Source organism: Helianthus annuus, chromosome 13, assembly GCF_002127325.2.
Source record: "Helianthus annuus cultivar XRQ/B chromosome 13, HanXRQr2.0-SUNRISE, whole genome shotgun sequence".
NCBI classification, from domain to species: Eukaryota; Viridiplantae; Streptophyta; class Magnoliopsida; order Asterales; family Asteraceae; genus Helianthus; species Helianthus annuus.
In genome coordinates this window covers 61,647,568-61,665,550 of record NC_035445.2, presented here as the reverse complement: position 1 = coordinate 61,665,550, position 17,983 = coordinate 61,647,568, and the positions used below count along the sequence as shown (strand labels likewise).

General features: G+C 37.4%; 1 non-coding gene across 1 annotated transcript; it reads left to right on the top strand.

Moving 5' to 3' along the window:
* Positions 1 to 1,474: 1,474 nt before the first annotated feature.
* On the top strand, positions 1,475 to 1,581 carry LOC118486111. The gene has a single exon (XR_004877967.1). It is a non-coding gene; the product is annotated as a small nucleolar RNA R71 (small nucleolar RNA).
* Positions 1,582 to 17,983: the final 16,402 nt, after the last annotated feature.

Genomic DNA, 17,983 nt, shown 5'->3' with positions numbered 1-17,983 from the left:
GAGTGTTCCGTCATTCATATCTACCACCGCTTGTGCGGTGGCAAGAAATGGTCTCCCTAGTATGAGGGGGACCTCGGTGTCTTCCTCCATATCGAGTATGACAAAGTCGGCTGGATAGACGAATCTGCTTACCTTTACCAAGACATTTTCAATGACACCTTGTGGGAATTTGACGGATCGATCATCGAGTTGTATGCTCATTTTTGTAGGACTCGTGGTTCCCAGGCCGAGTCTTTTAAACATTGATGAGGGCATGAGGTTAATGCTAGCCCCAAGGTCGGCTAGGGCATTACGAACGGGGGACTCCCCTATTGAGCAGGGAATCGTGAAGCTTCCGGGATCGATTTTCTTTTGGGGAAGTTTATTGAGTACGAGGGCAGAGCATTCTTTGCCTAAATTGACTAATTGCAAATTTTCAATTTTCTTTTTATGAGTGAGGAAGTCCCTCATGAACTTAGAGTATTTGGGCATTTGGGTTAGGACCTCAATAAAAGGAATATTGACATGCAATTGCTTTAATAGACTTTCGAACTTTGCGAATTGCCCATTGGTCTTCTGACGAATTAACCTACCGGGGTACGGAACTCGAGGAGCTTTGGTTGGCTCTGGTGATGGAGGGGAGTTCTTTTCCTGCAGAGGTGTGGGTACAGTTTCTTCTGTTGGCGGCGGCGCTTCTGCAGGCCCTACGGTGCGGTTTTGTAGCGTGATGAGATGAACTTGCGCTTTTGGGTTTGTTTCGGTATTGCTAGGTAATGCGCCTTGCGGTCTCTCGGCAAAATTTTGAGCTATTTGATTTAATTGTTTCTCTATGTTTTGAATACTAGCTTGTTGATTTCTAAAATTTGATTCTAATTGTAGAAATCTTTCCGAGTTTTTCTTTTCAGTGTCGGAGATGAGGCGAGATACAGTATCTTCAAGCCTTTCTCGTCCACTTTGTTGTTGAGTGAAATTTTGTGACTCATTTCTTGGTTGTTGAAAGTTTGTTCGTTGGGTTTGTTGGTTACTACTATTGCCGGGTTCTCTCCAACCAAGGTTTGGGTGGTTTCGCCATCCTTGGTTGTAAGTTCCCGTTGGAGGACCCGACGGCCTAGGTCTATTATCAATGTAGTTTACCAATTCTTGTTGATCGTCCGTTTCTTTCATACAACTCCAATTTTCATGTGACACACCACACCCTTCACAAGCCATAACCGAGACTGTTTTTGTCATTTCCAATTTTTTTATTTTTGAAGAAAGGGCCTCGATTTGGGCTTGTAAAGAAGTGCTTTCATCGACCTTATGGGCGCCCGGGGCAATAGATTTATTGCCTCGGGGGGTGTGCCATTGAAAATTGGTTTGAGCAATTTCCTCAATTTGGTTATATATTTCATGCGGGCGTCGATTACCTAAAAGTCCCCCGGAGCTAGAATCAAGTGTCTGCCTTGTGTGTGGCAACAATCCATTATAGAAAGTGGATACTTGTTGCCATATCGCAGGACCGTGATGCGGACACTTGAGTAATAACTCCTTGAACCTTTCCCAAGTTTCATATAAGGATTCCCCGTCCTCTTGTGAATATGTATTAATTTCAGTCATTAATTTAGCCGTTTTAGCGGGAGGGAAATACTTATATAGAAATTTTTGGGCTAGTTAATCCCAGGTGTTTACCGATCTAGCTGGGAGGGCGTTAAGCCAAGCTTTTGCTCGGTCTTTTAGTGAGAAAGGAAACATTCGGAGGCGGATGGCGTCATTTGATGCTCCGTTGATCCGAAAGGTATCACATATTTCTAAGAAATTAGTAATATGTAGATGAGGATCCTCGTCCGCAAGCCCATGGAAGGTTGCGGAGTTTTGGAGCATTTGTATCAAATGCGGCCGAAGTTCGAAGTTATTAGCTTCAACATTCGGAGCATTGATAGCGGCGCCTAAGTTACCTACGGTGGGTCGTAGATAATCCATGAGGGTACGTTGGTCCGCCATTGGAGGTGGATCACCCGAAACTTTCTCTTGGTTTTTAGCTTTTAATCTTTTTCTGAGAATGCGTTCGGGTTCTTCTAGAGGTTCTTTTATGTCCTTATTAGAACTGGAGCTCATACACTATGTAAAATTGGCGTCGGGTTCCAAGTCCTGCAATAAAAACAGAAAAGAATGCTGGTCAGAAAGTTTACCACGGCCCCGTGTTCAGCGAACACGGCCCGTGGTCGGAGTTACAGTGATTGTTTTCCAGATCCCAGTTACTGGAAGTTGGACACGGCCCCGTGTTGCACCGACACGGCCCCGTGGTCAACCTTCTGTAACTTGGAAAACTAAAAACTGCCAATAACGATGCTGGGCACGGCCCGTGTCCGACCAGGCACGGCCCGTGCTGAGCTCTGCAGAAGCTGAAAAACTAAGAAAATCCTAAAGAATTAAAAAGAAAAATAAAAATATGATTAGGCCGTTGATTCCTAACTTTCTTAAAATCCTTGTGTCCCCGGCAACGGCGCCAAAAACTTGATGTGTGTTGGTGTGTATATAATTTAGATATATAATTAAGCCCTTTTTACACCTTTAGCCAAGTTTTAAATTTATAAAACACGATATTCACTAACACTAAACACACATATGGGCAAGTGCACCCATCGTGGATGTAGTATAGTGTTGGTAAGATACCGAGGTCGTCCAAGGACACAAGAGCTTTTAGTACCGGTTTATCCTCAACGTCTAATCAAATCAAAAAGTTAGAAAAATGTTTTTAAACTAAGAAAATAAAAACTAACTAAATGCTGAAAAATAAAAATAAAATAAAAACAGATAGACAAGATGAATCACTTGGATCCGACTCGTGTATTAGTATAACCTTTAATTATTTTCGCACTTTTGTACTTGTTTAAGAGATTATCTTAGTTATTGTAGTAGGCCCCTCTTTTGAAGGCGACGTTACCCTCAACCCAGTAGTTTGAGTCAGCAAGGATACAATCCTAAAGGGTTGGATTATTGGAAGATAATGAATTAAGTTATTAATGCAAATTGTGGTAGGCCCCGCTTTTGGCGGTGACGCTACCCTCGGCTAAGTAGTCTGAGTCAGCAGGGATACAGTCCTAAATAGGCGGGTTATAGTATTAATAGTAGTTAACTTATGAGGGGATCAAAGAGTTTGGATCCCCGCCATCCAATAACTATGGGCATTGAAGGAGATTCTACTAAATTTGACCCAGGTCCCTTGCAGGACCTCTAAACGCTGAACAAGGGCAAGACCCTTACCAAACTGTTCCCTTAACCCCCGACCAGGTAGCCAACATACCTCCATATAGACCGTGGAGATATGAATGGTGAAAAACTTTTATTTTATATAGACAGTAAAATAATGCCAAGACACCACGGACAAACGACAAGGAAAGATCACCTTCAACATAAGCAACTAATTATTAAAGTCATTAATACAAAACCAAATAAAAAGTGCAAAAGATTAAAAATAAAAAGTATTATACTAAACACTTGTCTTCACCAAGTGATGTAAGAGACTTAGGCAAACATGGCCTTGATTGTAGAGAACTCATACTATCAATCTTGGATCCCGAGACGACTCACACACTCTACGATGGACAATGGATGATGGTGGTGGATGATGGTATTATGGTGGTGGTGGGTGGTGGATGAAGTGTGAGAGAGGTGGTGTGCCAAGGGATGAGTTGGAATGAAACCAAGCACTCCTATTTATAGGCTGAACAGAAGGCTGGGCACGGCTCCGTGTCCGCTGGACACGCCCCCATGCCCGTCTGACACTCTCTCTCTTCATTAATTGTAATTCGCAATTACAATTAATGCGCCTGCTGTACTTTCGCCACGCCCCCGTGCTCACTGGACACGGCCCCATGGTGGGCAATAGAAGCTTCTACAGGTTTGTCTTTTCTGCTGCTTCTTGGGCACGATCCCGTGCTGGTTGAGCACGGGGCGTGTTCAGGCTTCTGTTTTCTCTTCTTTGCTTGGGAGGATGCCGTTGAGGGTTCGGGCAGTCTACTTTTATTCATTTTCTTGTATTTATGTTAGAATTAGCTGTCTTTTTGCTTCTTTTATAAATTTGAGCTCATTTCATCCTGAAAATACAAAAGGAAGACAAAAACACTCTTTTTCCAACATTAGTACTTAAAAAGGGTTAGTTTTATGCCTTATTTGATGTAATTTATATGTTGCATTTTACACACATCAAGATGTTATGAAAAATTGAAAGAGAAGGCAACGAATGGAAGTGGAAAAGACAAGAGGGTTCTTTGGAACCTTCTTTTTGAACTTACCTAGGATAGTATGAGTGAAGATCCCAGGAATATCTGTCTTTTGAAGTGGTAAAAAATGAGCAGGAATCAGGCTGCATTTAAAGAAAACGACAGCGCATTGGACACGGCCCCGTGTTGGTTGGACACGGCCCCGTGTGCAGTAAAAGTCCTGACACATTTTGTCCGTATTCTGACGAAATCAGCAGAGAATCTTTTTAGGTGGGCACGGGGGCGTGCTGACCTGGACACGGCCCCGTGTCTGGAAGCTGTCCTATGGTGTTTCTTTCATTTCTAAGGAACTTATTGATATCGGGTGGTTCCTTACTGGTTGGAACAACCCCAAAGTGCCTAAGATACCTTAATTGTCCTAGACTAAGGCGAGAACGCAAGAGGTTGTCGGTGAGGGTAATTCCTATTTTTATTCAAGGTGGACAAGTCCAACCCTTTCTCGGGCTCTCGTTAAAGAAGGTATATGCCGAATCGCTCAGGTCTATGTATGCACCGAACGAAGTCGATGGAGAGTCCTTCACGGCACAATCGGCACAAGGACGACTATCGTCCAAGTCTTCGCTAGAACTGAAGGTATTTTTGGGAGCAACGAGGTTGTTGGAATGCGACCCCAACATTTCTTCATGGTCGTTGTCTTGGGATGGATTAATGAAATCCTTCCTAAGCTCTTTTAACCAATTTAAAATTAGATTTTCTGGTTGAAATAACTCGTCAAGGAGCACTTCTCCCAGAATATCTGGCTGGGCGCATTCGAGGGAGAGATAGTGATTATTTTTACTTTCGCCCCTCTTAAGGTTATAGGGAGACGGTGGGTCTATATAGTGAGGCCTATAATTTAGAAAGTAACATTCTAATTCTTTATGTTTGCCTCCACATAATTGACACCACGTACTATAAGAGTGCCGAAAGTAAAAAGAATTACCATCACTCATGTTTGTGTCAGAAATTACCAACCGCCGGGATCTAACGGTTCTGTTTTCAGTAACTGAATCTTGGGCACGGGGGCGTGTTGAGTGAGCACGGCCCCGTGTTCAGCTTACTGTCTGACTTAAAACAAGATTGCCAGTTCCAATGATTGAGCACGGGGGCGTGTTCAGTAGGCACGGCCCGTGCTGAGCTCTGCAGAGGCTGAAAAACTAAGAAAATCCTAAAAAAATAAAAAGAAAATAAAAAAAATGATTAGGCCATTGATTCCTAACTTTCTTAAAATCCTTGTGTCCCCGGCAACGGCGCCAAAAACTTGATGTGTGCGAGGTGTTATATATTTTTTGGTATATATTTTAAGCCCTTTTACACTTTTTAGCCAAGTTTTAAATTTATAAAACACGATATTTACTAACACTAAACACACATATGGGCAAGTGCACCTATTGTGGACGTAGTATAGTGTTGGTAAGATACCGAGGTCGTCCAAGGACACAAGAGCTTTTAGTACCGGTTTATCCTCATCGTCTAATCAAATCAAAATGTTAGAAAAGATTTTTAAACTAAGAAAATAAAACTAACTAAATGCTGAAAAATAAAAGAAAAATAAAAACAGATAGACAAGATGAATCACTTGGATCCGACTCGTGTATTAGTATAACCTTTGATTATTTTCGCACTTTTGCACTTGTTTAAGAGATTATCTTAGTTATTGTAGTAGGCCCCTCTTTTGAAGGCGACGTTACCCTCAACCCAGTAGTTTGAGTCAGCAAGGATACAATCCTAAAGGGTTGGATTATTGAAAGATAATGAATTAAGTTATTAATGCAAATTATGGTAGGCCCCTCTTTTAGAGGTGGCGTTACCCTCGACTAAGTAGTCTGAGTCAGCAGGGATACAATCCTAAATAGCCGGGTTATAGTATTAATAGTAGTTAACTTATAAGGGGGTCAAAGAGTTTGGATCCCCGCCATCTAATACCTTTGGGTATTGAAGGAGATCCTACTAAATTTGACCCAGGTCCTTGCAGGACCTCTAAACGCTGAACAAGGGCAAGATCCTTACCAAACCGTTCCCTTAACCCCCGACCAGGTAGCCAACATACCTCCATATAGACCGTGGAGATATGAATGGTGAAAATCTTTTATTTTATATAGACAGTAAAATAATGCCAAGACACCACGGACAAACGATAAGGAAAAGTCACCTTCAACATAAGCAACTAGTTATTAAAGTCATTAATACAAAACCAAATAAAAATTGCAAAAAATTAAAAATAAAAAATATTATACTAAACACTTGTCTTCACCAAGTGATGTAAGAGACTAAGGCAAACATGGCCTTGATTGTCAAGAACTCTTACGATCAATCTTGGATCCCGAGACGACTCACACACTCTATGATGGACAATGGATGATGGTGGTGGATGATGGTGTTGTGATGGTGGTGGGTGGTGGATGAAGTGTGAGAGAGGTGGTGTGCCAAGGGATGATTTGCAATGAAGCCAAGCACTCCTATTTAAAGGCTGAACAGAGGCTTGGGCACGGCCCCGTACCTGTCTGACACTATCTCTCCTCATTAATTGTAATTGGCAATTACAATTAATGTGCCTGCAGTACTTTGGGCACGCCCCCGTGGTGAGCAATAGAAGCTTCTATAGGTTTGTCATTTCTGCTGCTTCTTGGGCACGGCCCCGTGCTCGCTGAGCACGGGGCGTGTTCAGTCTTCTGCCTTCTTTGTTTTGCTTGGGAGGATGCTGTCGAGGGGTCGGGCAATCCACTTTTGTTCCTTTTCTTATATTTGTGTTAGATTTAGCTGCCTTTTTGCTTCTTTTGTTAATTTGAGCTCATTTAATCCTGAAAATACAAAAGGAAGACAAAAACATACTTTTTCCAACATTAGTACTTAAAAATGGTTAGTTTTATGCCTCATTTGATGTAATTTATATGTTGCATTTTACACACATCAAATATCCCCACACTTGAACTTTTGCTTGTCCTCAAGCAAAACTCTTTAATATGTGGCTTACACTCCCAAATGGAATGGGTAGAAGAGAAGGTTTTGGCTTGTCATAGAGTGTCGGGAATCCAAGATCTTTATTGGGTTTTATTTTTATTTATTTACAATCCTATTCGTCATGATTTTAAAAACTTTTCTTAAGGTAAATTATTTATTAAGGCATAACATACCTTTCTAAAATTCCATTTATATACAAGTTCACATACCTCACGGGAGAAATCACACACACTCGGCCGAAGGTGTATTTTTAGTGAATCACTCGAGAGTGGCATGGAACTTATTCCTACCATAAGCTTGCCAAGCAATCAATCCTCCTCCTTTTTAACTTTATACCTTTGTAAATATCAAGAGGACTTTTTGGGTGAAGGGTTAGGCTTGGGCTAAAGGTGGGTAGTTGGGTTAGTGGTTAGTAGAAAAGGGCGAAAGTCGCAAAAAGCGTCGGTTTTCGTAAAACATTTTGTTTTTGTGACTTTTTTTTAGTCACACGAAAACCGAGCTTGTTACTAAAATAATGAGTAAAAATAAAAAGGGTTTTTTGTGGGTAAAAAGGGTTTTTGGGTTAAGAAATGAAAAGGTTTAGGCTCAAATGGGCTAACTAGGGGGAGCTTTTGGGTAGGTGAAAAGAAAAATAAAAATAATGGTGTTGAAAGAAAAAGGGTTAGTCCTAATGCCTCCATCATTTACTTACTTGGGTTTAAGTTGGTAAGGACCGGGAATGAATTGTCGTGGCAAGTTCTCGAGTCGTAAGAACCAAGCGGCTATTCATACAAGAAACGAAAAATGAGCATTTAGCGTAAAGATGTATATTTGTATGCTCAATAAAGGCTCAAAACTCACTTTTGTGGGAATGGGTTTTTATGTGATCAAGTATATAATCGAATTTTAACTAGGCTTGTCATGCCGTTTTATAATTTTCTTATGTTGGTTCTTTTTATCACGACGCTATCGGTTGTAAACTTGTAAAAATATACCCTTGTTAGTCTTAGAATTCCCAACTTAAACTTTAGACAAGTAAAAAAATGAAAATTTTTGAAAAAATTTGGGGTGATTAGCGGTTCCAATAGAGTTTTGTGTAAGGCTTGTTATTAGGACTTGCAAAATTCAAGGTTTTAGCATCCCCCCCCCCCCCACACACACTTAAATTACACATTGTCCTCAATGTGTCCCAAAAATAGATTTTTAGGTTTATTGAATGTGTAAAATGGTGTTAAAATGCAAGACTTTATGTTACTAGCAGTCTGGACACGGCCCCGTGGGGACCGGGCACGGCCCCGTGTTCAGGTGCCAGTAACAATAATTAAAGAAAAGAAACAAAAGCCTGGACACGGGGGCGTGTTCGGTGAACACGGCCTGTGTCCAGTTACCTGAACTGGGCATTTGTCTGCAGGGTGTTCAGCACGGGGCCGTGTTGGCTGGGAACGGCACGTGCTGAACTTACTGTAATGGAGAAATTGTTGTCGAGTGGCCTTGTTTTTGTGCATGGGCCATGTTTCTCGTTTCCCTTTTCATCCTTGACCACCATGAGTGTGTTTTATTCCTTACAACATCATTCAAACCTTAAAACCATCGTTCCATTAAAATCATAGAGAGATCTTACATAACGTTCCTAAAAAAAAGAAAAATAAAAAGAAACAAAAGAAAAATCTAAACTAATTAGGTCAGGAGGTACACAAAGTTATCATAAAGAGTTCTACTATTTGTTAGGAAAATTTCGGGAATAGTTCCCCGATGTAGTAGGACTCTCGGCCGATGGTTTTTCTTCCTAAATGTTGCTAAAGCCATTCTTCTATTTCCCTTGGGAGGAAGAAGGCGGCTTCACTTTCCTCAACATCTTGTGGATGAGGGGGAACAACCACCGGGACTCCTTGCACTATCTCTTGCGGAGGTTCGGGGTGTATGGCGTACCACTCGGCGGGTATGATGACTTCGGGGACCACGTTCCACGCCCTTTGGGTTATTATAGGAACCAAGGGAGGAGAGGCGAGCAGGTTTAACCTCTGGTGCAAGAGGTTTACCTCTCGGAGACATCCTTCCAGTCCCACCGTTAGATGGTTGATACGGTCGACCAATGCTTCTTCCACCCCCGTTATTTCATCAATAGCCTCTCTTAGGGCGTAAACATAGTTTACAAGAGAGTCTTCTGCCATTGATAATCTCCTCCCTTGTCGGTTATTTCTTGATGAAGATGCTCTGCTGGTTCTGCTTGCCATTTCTGGGAAATAGACCGAAGAGAGTTCAATTTTTATGAAACAGAACCTCGGACATGGCCCCGTGCTCACTGAGCACGGCCCCGTGTCCAGTTGTCTGCAGGTTTTGAGATCAAGAAATCTTGGAGTTTTAAATTTTTTTTATGGTTTTATTCGAGTTTTAAGCACAGATAATTTAAAACAAAGTTATATAACTTACTTTGAGTAAGATCCCTTGGATAATAACCTTACAAACTTCACACCAAAGGCTGGAATCATGGAGTTTCCAAGCTTTAGTGGAGGAGATGTTATGAAAAATTGAAAGAGAAGGCAATGAATGGAAGTGGAAAAGACAAGAGGGTTCTTTGGAACCTTCTTTTAGAACTTACCTAGGATAGTATGAGTGAAGATCCCAGGAATCTCTGTCTTTTGAAGTGGTCAAAAATGAGCAGGAATCAGGCTGCATTTAAAGAAAATGACAGCGCACTGGACACGGCCCCGTGTTGGTTGGACACGGCCCCGTGTGCAGTAAAAGTCCTGACACATTTTGTCCGTATTCTGACGAAATCAGCAGAGAATCTTTTTAGGTGGGCACGGGGGCGTGCTGACCTGGACACGGCCCCGTGTCTGGAAGCTGTCCTATGGTGTTTCTTTCATTTCTAAGGAACTTATTGATATCGGGTGGTTCCTTACTGGTTGGAACAACCCCAAAGTGCCTAAGATACCTTAATTGTCCTAGACTAAGGCGAGAACGCAAGAGGTTGTCGGTGAGGGTAATTCCTATTTTTATTCTAGGTGGACAAGTCCAACCCTTTCCTGGGCTCTCGTTAAAGAAGGTATATGCCGAATCGCTCAGGTCTATGTATGCACCGAACGAAGTCGATGGAGAGTCCTTCACGGCACAATCGGCACAGGGACAACTATCGTCCAAGTCTTCGCTAGAACTGAAGGTATTTTTGGGAGCAACGAGGTTGTTGGAATGCGACCCCAACATTTCTTCATGGTCGTTGTCTTGGGATGGATTAATGAAATCCTTCCTAAGCTCTTTTAACCAATTTAAAATTAGATTTTTCTAGTTGAAATAACTCGTTAAGGAGCATTTCGCCCAGAATATCTGGCTGGGCGCATTCGAGGGAGAGATAGTTGTAACATTCCTATTTTTATATAAGAATTATAGGGTTGATTAAATTTATTAACCACTAGTAACTAGTAACTAGTCTATTTTAATATAAATACTCAACCCAAATAGTTTTAAACATTATTTTATATAGTTTGTTGAAATATTATATTAATTAATTGGCTTGTATATGAGTGCCTTTTCTAATAAAATAAAAGTGTATAAAAATTTATATTATTAGACGGGTAGATTACGGGTAAGTTGATTACTAGAAATATGAAGTACCTGGACGGGTCTAGGAACCATCTAATAAATTAAATTATAAAAATACATTGTATTTTGAACCTACTCTGTTTTTTTAATAAAACTTGGTTCAAACTGTAGATAAAATTAGTCTCGTTCTAAATGTCATATTTGTTGTTTTATAAAACATCATATTTTAAAAGTTATAAGCGTCAAATACGTAAAGCAGTTAAATTAATTATACTATATATATATATATATATAAATAGTAAAATAAAATTTACATTTGAGATATTTTAGTGTATGCATGTCAAGATAATCACAAAATATTTGAAATGAGAACTCAAATGCACGTATGTGCATATGTGTACAAAATTCAAAGTCATGCATTTAATAGAAATAGTATACGTATTTCTGTGAGAATAAAATAAAATAAAATATTATTCCATATATAAGTTTGTAAGTTTTTTTTGTGCATTATTAGTTGTACATTAAGCTTTAGGAGTTTTTCAAGAAAAAAAAAAACTTGATTTTTTTACTTTAGCCCAAAGGTTTTATTTTTTTCAATTTTAACCCTACATAATTTGTTTTTTTAACTTTAACTCAAAAATTTTCATTATTTGCAATTTAATTTCGCAACTTTTGTCACTTATACTTTTTATCTTTCACAAATTTTCGTTTTACGTATAGTTCTAATTTTTTTTCGAGTTAATACGACACAACGTGCATATGTGGTTTAACGTTTTTACCTCTATTTTCCCATGTTTGATAGGTTCGTCGTAACACGCATACCCTAGGTCGAGTCAGTGTTGGTGGTTGATGACGGTTGTGTGACATTAGTACTATTTGACAACGTTTTACACGCCGCCGCAACGCGGGGTGTGCTTTGAGGTTTTTCAAAGAAAAAATAGTTATGCATATGTTTGTCGTAACGTTGGCTTTGGGGGTTTTCCAAAAAAAATGATTTTTTTTACCTTTCACCCAAAAGTCTTTCGTAAATTACTTTTAACCCAAAACTATTTGTTTTATTACTTCTAACCCAAAACTTTTTATCTTTTGCAATCTATTCTCATAACTTTTTTTTTTACTTTCAACTTGGTCCTTTATAGTTTCATTTTCGGCAAATTTTTCGCTTTATGCTTGGTTCTAAATTTTGTGACTTAACACATCGCAACGTGCGTCTTTGGTTTAACGTTTTTACGTTTCGTTCTAATTTTGCGAGTTAACACGACGCAACGTGCGTGTGTGGGTGAACGTTTTTACATCGTCTATTTTCCCCCATTTGACAAGTTTAACATAACGTGCGGGTCCTAGATCGACTTAGTTATAACTAAAGAATCCCCGCCGCATTGCGGCGGGTCACAATGCTAGTTAAAACTTACATATGAAATCATGTCATATGTACGTGTGTGTAAATTAATTATAGTATAGGTGTCCAGAAAAGATAGAATCAAAATTCCGTGCTCCTCAAGCTCAAAACCAAATATAAATAGGATGGGCACTTCTAACTTTGAAGCTGCTCATTCCTTACCCCTCTCGCCAATTTTCTCAAACTCTAAAATTCTATTAATTATCTTTCTTATTTATAATAAAAATAAAAAATAAGGCTCTGCCTCGTTTTAAGCGTTTTAACTTCCGATCACCGCTACCCTTTCCGATTGATCTGGAACTCATAACTTATGTCAGGGCTCTGCCTGACTAAATTGTTGGGATTCGATCTCGGAACTTCGGGCCAAGGTTGAATTAGGGGTACTATACTTACCACGAGTGCATTATATATTTTTAATAGCTTAGAAATTATACCCAAAATTTATACCAACAGATTTTCTAGTTGAACCCTAAAGTTACAAAGTGGGCCCATTCTCTTTTCTCACCGTTTTATTTTCTTTTTGTGATTTACCCAAAACTATTATTTATTATTCTATTCTATAAACAACTCTCATCAAAAATCATATCTATTATTTTATTTACCCAATAGGAAACTCTAGTTGAGACACCCAAGTAATTCTGCACAAACCCTAAAATTTTCATAACAATCGGAATCAGGATCAGGGCCCCTAAAACTCAAAGGGGGTAAACCCTAGCTGATAATTATCTTCATAATTCGCTGTAAAATGTGAATTTAGCCATACAATCAACTCAGCCAAGCTACCCCTAAACGTGTCCACACTAGGCTAGAAAATAGACCCGTCGCGCCATGCGACGGGTGCACATGTTCCTGTCGCGACACGCGAGGGGGACGATTTTCCAGCTATAAATAGTAGGCTGTGGGACTTGATTTCTGGAGTTGGAACGACGGAAAATTTCGTCTTACACTCTGAGTTATAACCGTTTTACTATAAAACACCCACAATCACGAATTCTGCTACGATAGAGGGTATTAACTCGATCGCTACTACGATTCGATGTCCGATCAATTGAAACTATCCAACAGATGTTTAAGTGCTTCCCACATTAGGGTTATACTTTGTCATTCGTTGTGATTTCGACTTGAATGTTTGAGTGCTGTCCAAATTCGGACTATATATGAATCCACTGGATGTTTAAGTATCGCACTTTGTCATTTGTTGTGAGGGTATTAATCTCGTGAGTTCATCGTAAATGTTGTATTAGTTAATTACCTAGTTTCGGGTACATTATCGCTTAAATTAGGTTATCCGGCTTATCAGTAGACTAAACACTACCCATACACTTACAATCAAAGTAGATGCTAATTCTCAGAAGAATCTGAATCATGAAGCTTGTTAATTCAATACTACATGCTTATACAGTGAGTCATTCTCTTTTTATCAACTGTTTTACAATACTCCAAATTATTTTCCCAAAGTTATAATTACAGGGATTAAGTCTTTGTAATCACCAAATTACAGCCAATATGTGGGGTATTGTGCACATTACTACTGTTTGTATCATTTTAGGTGAGCGAGCCTAAATCATGATATACACTATTAGGTAGTCGGACCGAAATAGTGATTAACGTCACTTGTGGGTGAATGGACCCAACAGTGATATGACCACAGTTACAGACCCGGTCGAGTGACAAATACTGTGGGTAGTTGGTTGATAGAAACATTGTAATCTCCCTTAATATTGTAAATTATAACAATGTGTCATTTTATTTAAAATGAATGATTCACTAAGTATTTCCCGCTGACAAAACCTTTTTAAAACGCGTTTCAGGTAATTACAGTAGATTGGAGTAAGAGTTGGATACGGCACCAACAAGACTTACAGAAGTGGCTCATTTTTATCAATTAAATTAAATTAAGAAAAAAAATTGTTTTATATAATTGGGTTTATCCCTTATTAAAGCTACCATTGTAAAACATGGGTTTTTATCCCATCTATTTAATAAATAAAATCCGGTGTTTCTAAACTCTGATATTTTTCCTAACTCACGGTCCTGATGAAAATTTCCGCTACAATGTTTTTCAAAAGTAACCACCGGTACCGCTTGGCTGTCCGCGGCGCCCGATTCCATCCAAGGTTGGGTCGGGGTCGTGACAGAAGGTGGTATCAGAGCCACTGATTTAAGCGTATAAGTGTTGTGATGATAATACTTAAGCTTAAATAAAAGAGTTAGGAGATTGCTATTAACTGGTAGCACATCTGATAGCTTTTAGACTTGAACATAAGAAAAGATGCCTTAGTATAAGCTAAGCCACTTGTTTAAAGCAATTAGGTGTTATAATAATACCTAAGTTTAAACGGAGAGTTAGGAACTTAATATTATCTGATAGCACTCAGGATAATATTTAGACTTGAACTTAAGAATTTTGCCTTAATATAAGCTTCAAGATAAATTACTTATATAAGTATAATGTAATGAATATTGGTATGCCATAAGAAGGGTGATTAGAAAATTGCAAGGTACATAAGCAATAACACTTAATTACTATTAATTCTTGTTTATTGATATTACTTGGTCTAGAATAAAGATATGTTATGGAGATACAAATTTCCTTGATTTTGGATAAAAAGCCTAATAAAAGAGGCACTTTTAAAATCTTGAAAAGATACTATTTATGGGAAATAGAAAATTTTTCCGACAAGACTGGGTATGGTGTAGTAGACTCTCCAGCTTGTCAGGATATACTGAGGTTACCTCTCCGGCGCGAACCGGATAAGACGGGGTATATAATATGTCAAACAAGTGACAAGATTTCCTTAAATAGTATCATGATCTGATATATGACTTGTTTTTGGAAATAAGAATCTGTTAAAAACATTGACCTTATGAAGAGTATGTATATTACAGCATGTGAAATATATGATTATATAGATATGTATATCTATAAGGAATTCCAAAAGTCAATTAAGAATAAATCACAAACATATGTGTCAATAATAAACCTAGATTTCTTTATTAGGAATCTTTTGCATATAACTATAATTTCGATATCAAACATTATTTCGTTTGATTATCTACCTCGTAATTCATGCAACAAAATAATACTAGAAACCCATTAAGTTGGGACACCATCAAAAATATAAGAATTACCAATGATTATTAATGCAAATAAGAAGCATGTAAAGTTGTGCTACTACACAAGAAAACACATGAAACTTAAATTATACGACCACAGACGTCGAAGTATATCACACACGACTTCCAAGGCTAGACTTTTGGAAAAGATAAATTGGGCACGATGACACCAATGCTAATTCCATCAGTAGAAGAACTACTAATCAAAAAGCAGCACTTTGTCACGTGATCCTATAAACGACATGAATCTTGCTGAGGTATGTTAGAACAAGATTTCACAACCATCGGTGCACAATCCAATCTGAGTCATAATTATTAGCACTGCAAAAGGAATCACATACCTTTGCAAATTCCCTATTTCATTTTATTCGACATTTCCTACCAATGTCACTTAACAACAGTTATCACACGAAATTCCAGATAAAGTTCTTATATTTCTATTCTGACCTTTGTGAATAGACTTTGGCCTTGCTACTTCCCCTAATGGTCATCATACCATGAGGATTTCTTTATAGTAGCAAATATTGATCTATTTCATTTTTGGTAAATCCACATGTTACACATGCACTGTTTGTTGCGCATGTGGTTCATTTGATTCATGAAGACCTCTGGAGGGCTTCATTCCAATTTGTTGTTTTATCCAAACTCGAATATCATTTCGCTGTACTTGATCTTTGCATTGTAAACCGCGTTTTGCAAAATGATTACCCTTTTGTATCAAGTCGATGAATTTCTTGAAAAACTCGAATTTCTTTTGGTAAACATAGTTTTTGTTGTAACCATGTCAGAACTTTCTTATTGATACATGAACTCGTTCTGTTTTAACCAAGTTCAATTGTTTGAACTTGCTCGCATTACGTATTCAGTTCAAGGTTCCATATGATGGATTGTAGCTATCATATTCAAAATAGTCCCAACAAGCACTTCATTTGTTTAGAACCATAACATGCTTATTTGGTCTTCGACTTCCCTAAATTATTTCTTTGATCACGATCACCTTGTGATGACGTTTTCACAAAATCTGAAGCTTGCGCTAATCTAGGATTTAATTATTTATTTATTTATATTGAATCCGATCTATTGATTTTTTCTATACAAGCAATCTTAACACAATCATGTGCTAAGATAATGATACACAAATTTATTTCATATTTCAGTATATCTCTTAATAGTCCTTACAACATCAATCGAGCCTTTCGTGATATTTATTGCTTTATCATCATTGATCGATAAACATTAAAATATAAAATTTTTATTGATTATATATGGAAACTTACATAAATAATTACCTTATCTACAATATAGTATTCCTATATTTAAAATTCTTGTTAAACCATTAAGGTAAAAAAAAAATTTAAATTATATTTGAGGTATACTCTCGTTTAAATTTATGATCAGTTACTTATTATTTATTTTTGGTAGTTAATATTAGTTTTATTATTAGTAATAATATATTAATAGTAATAGTGTTAGTATTATTTTAAAATACTAGGGTTATTGTCAGGGACAGGTATTGGATAGCCTAGCCTTAGTTAGGCATGGACTGGCCACCTATGCTTAAACAAGGCAGCACTAACCAATATCCGCCATGATAATGACTAGTTAATTAAGCCATCATACTTATTTAGTAAATCTTAATTATATATAAAAATATTTTACTTTGGACTGTAAAGAAAAGACATATTTTCATAAAATAATATAAGAATTAGAGGGACAAATAAAACTATATAAATAATAGTCTATCACATGCTTTGTGGTAACTATGTACCATAACACTCTGGCAAGAAAATAACCACATAAGAATAATATAATAGTCATTAACTACGTCGAGTTAGGAAAACATTGTAATATATAAAGAATAGACCTCGTTTTCACTTATTTACAACATTTGTAAATACATTCACAACGTTATATAATTTCAAAATGAAAATAAGTAATCACATTGAATCAACCCATTAAAGTAATATATATATTTACAAAATATTTCACAAATACTTTTATACAATATTTTTACACCTTTATTTACCACTTTCATTTAACGTTATAAATAAAAGTAAATTCTTTTACAAAATAATAATACTAAAATATTTTATAATGTAATAACTTCATCGCAGTGTTTGTAATGTGTATTACATAATAAATATAAGTTATTTTACACAGTATAGTAAAATACTATAATATTTATTTAAAAAGTAGTAACCATTTACATATAGTAAAAATGTGAGACAAATAATATATATTACATTTGCTTTAGTAATATAATATAATGGTTGGTCATGCCAAAACAACTTGTTCTTATTATATTTCTATCTCTAGGACATAGTATGAAAAATATAGTCACTAATAATGTACTATCACATTGTTTCATAATTAAAACAACTTGGAACTCTAAACCATGATACACTAACTCTATTGTCTTTTAGTGTATCTTTGCAATTCACTCATCTCAGCACATTGATTTTTCTCATATCATAATTCAATATTTGACAAATCATTTTCATGCTTTTATTTCATTTTGGACCTTTCGATCCTAAGTCTTCCTCAGTTGCCAATCAAAGTAAGCTCTCTTTTGACAAAGAATTTTTATTAATTCTAAAAGTCCTTCACATTCATTTTAAATATCTATTGATCATATATCTTTTGGCTTGAACCTAGTCATTCTGGAAATTATAACATTCCATCTCATTCGTTTGTCATCGATTTCTTGAACTAATTCAATTGAACCATTGAATCTCACTTATTGTAAAACTAGTATTCACAAAATTTG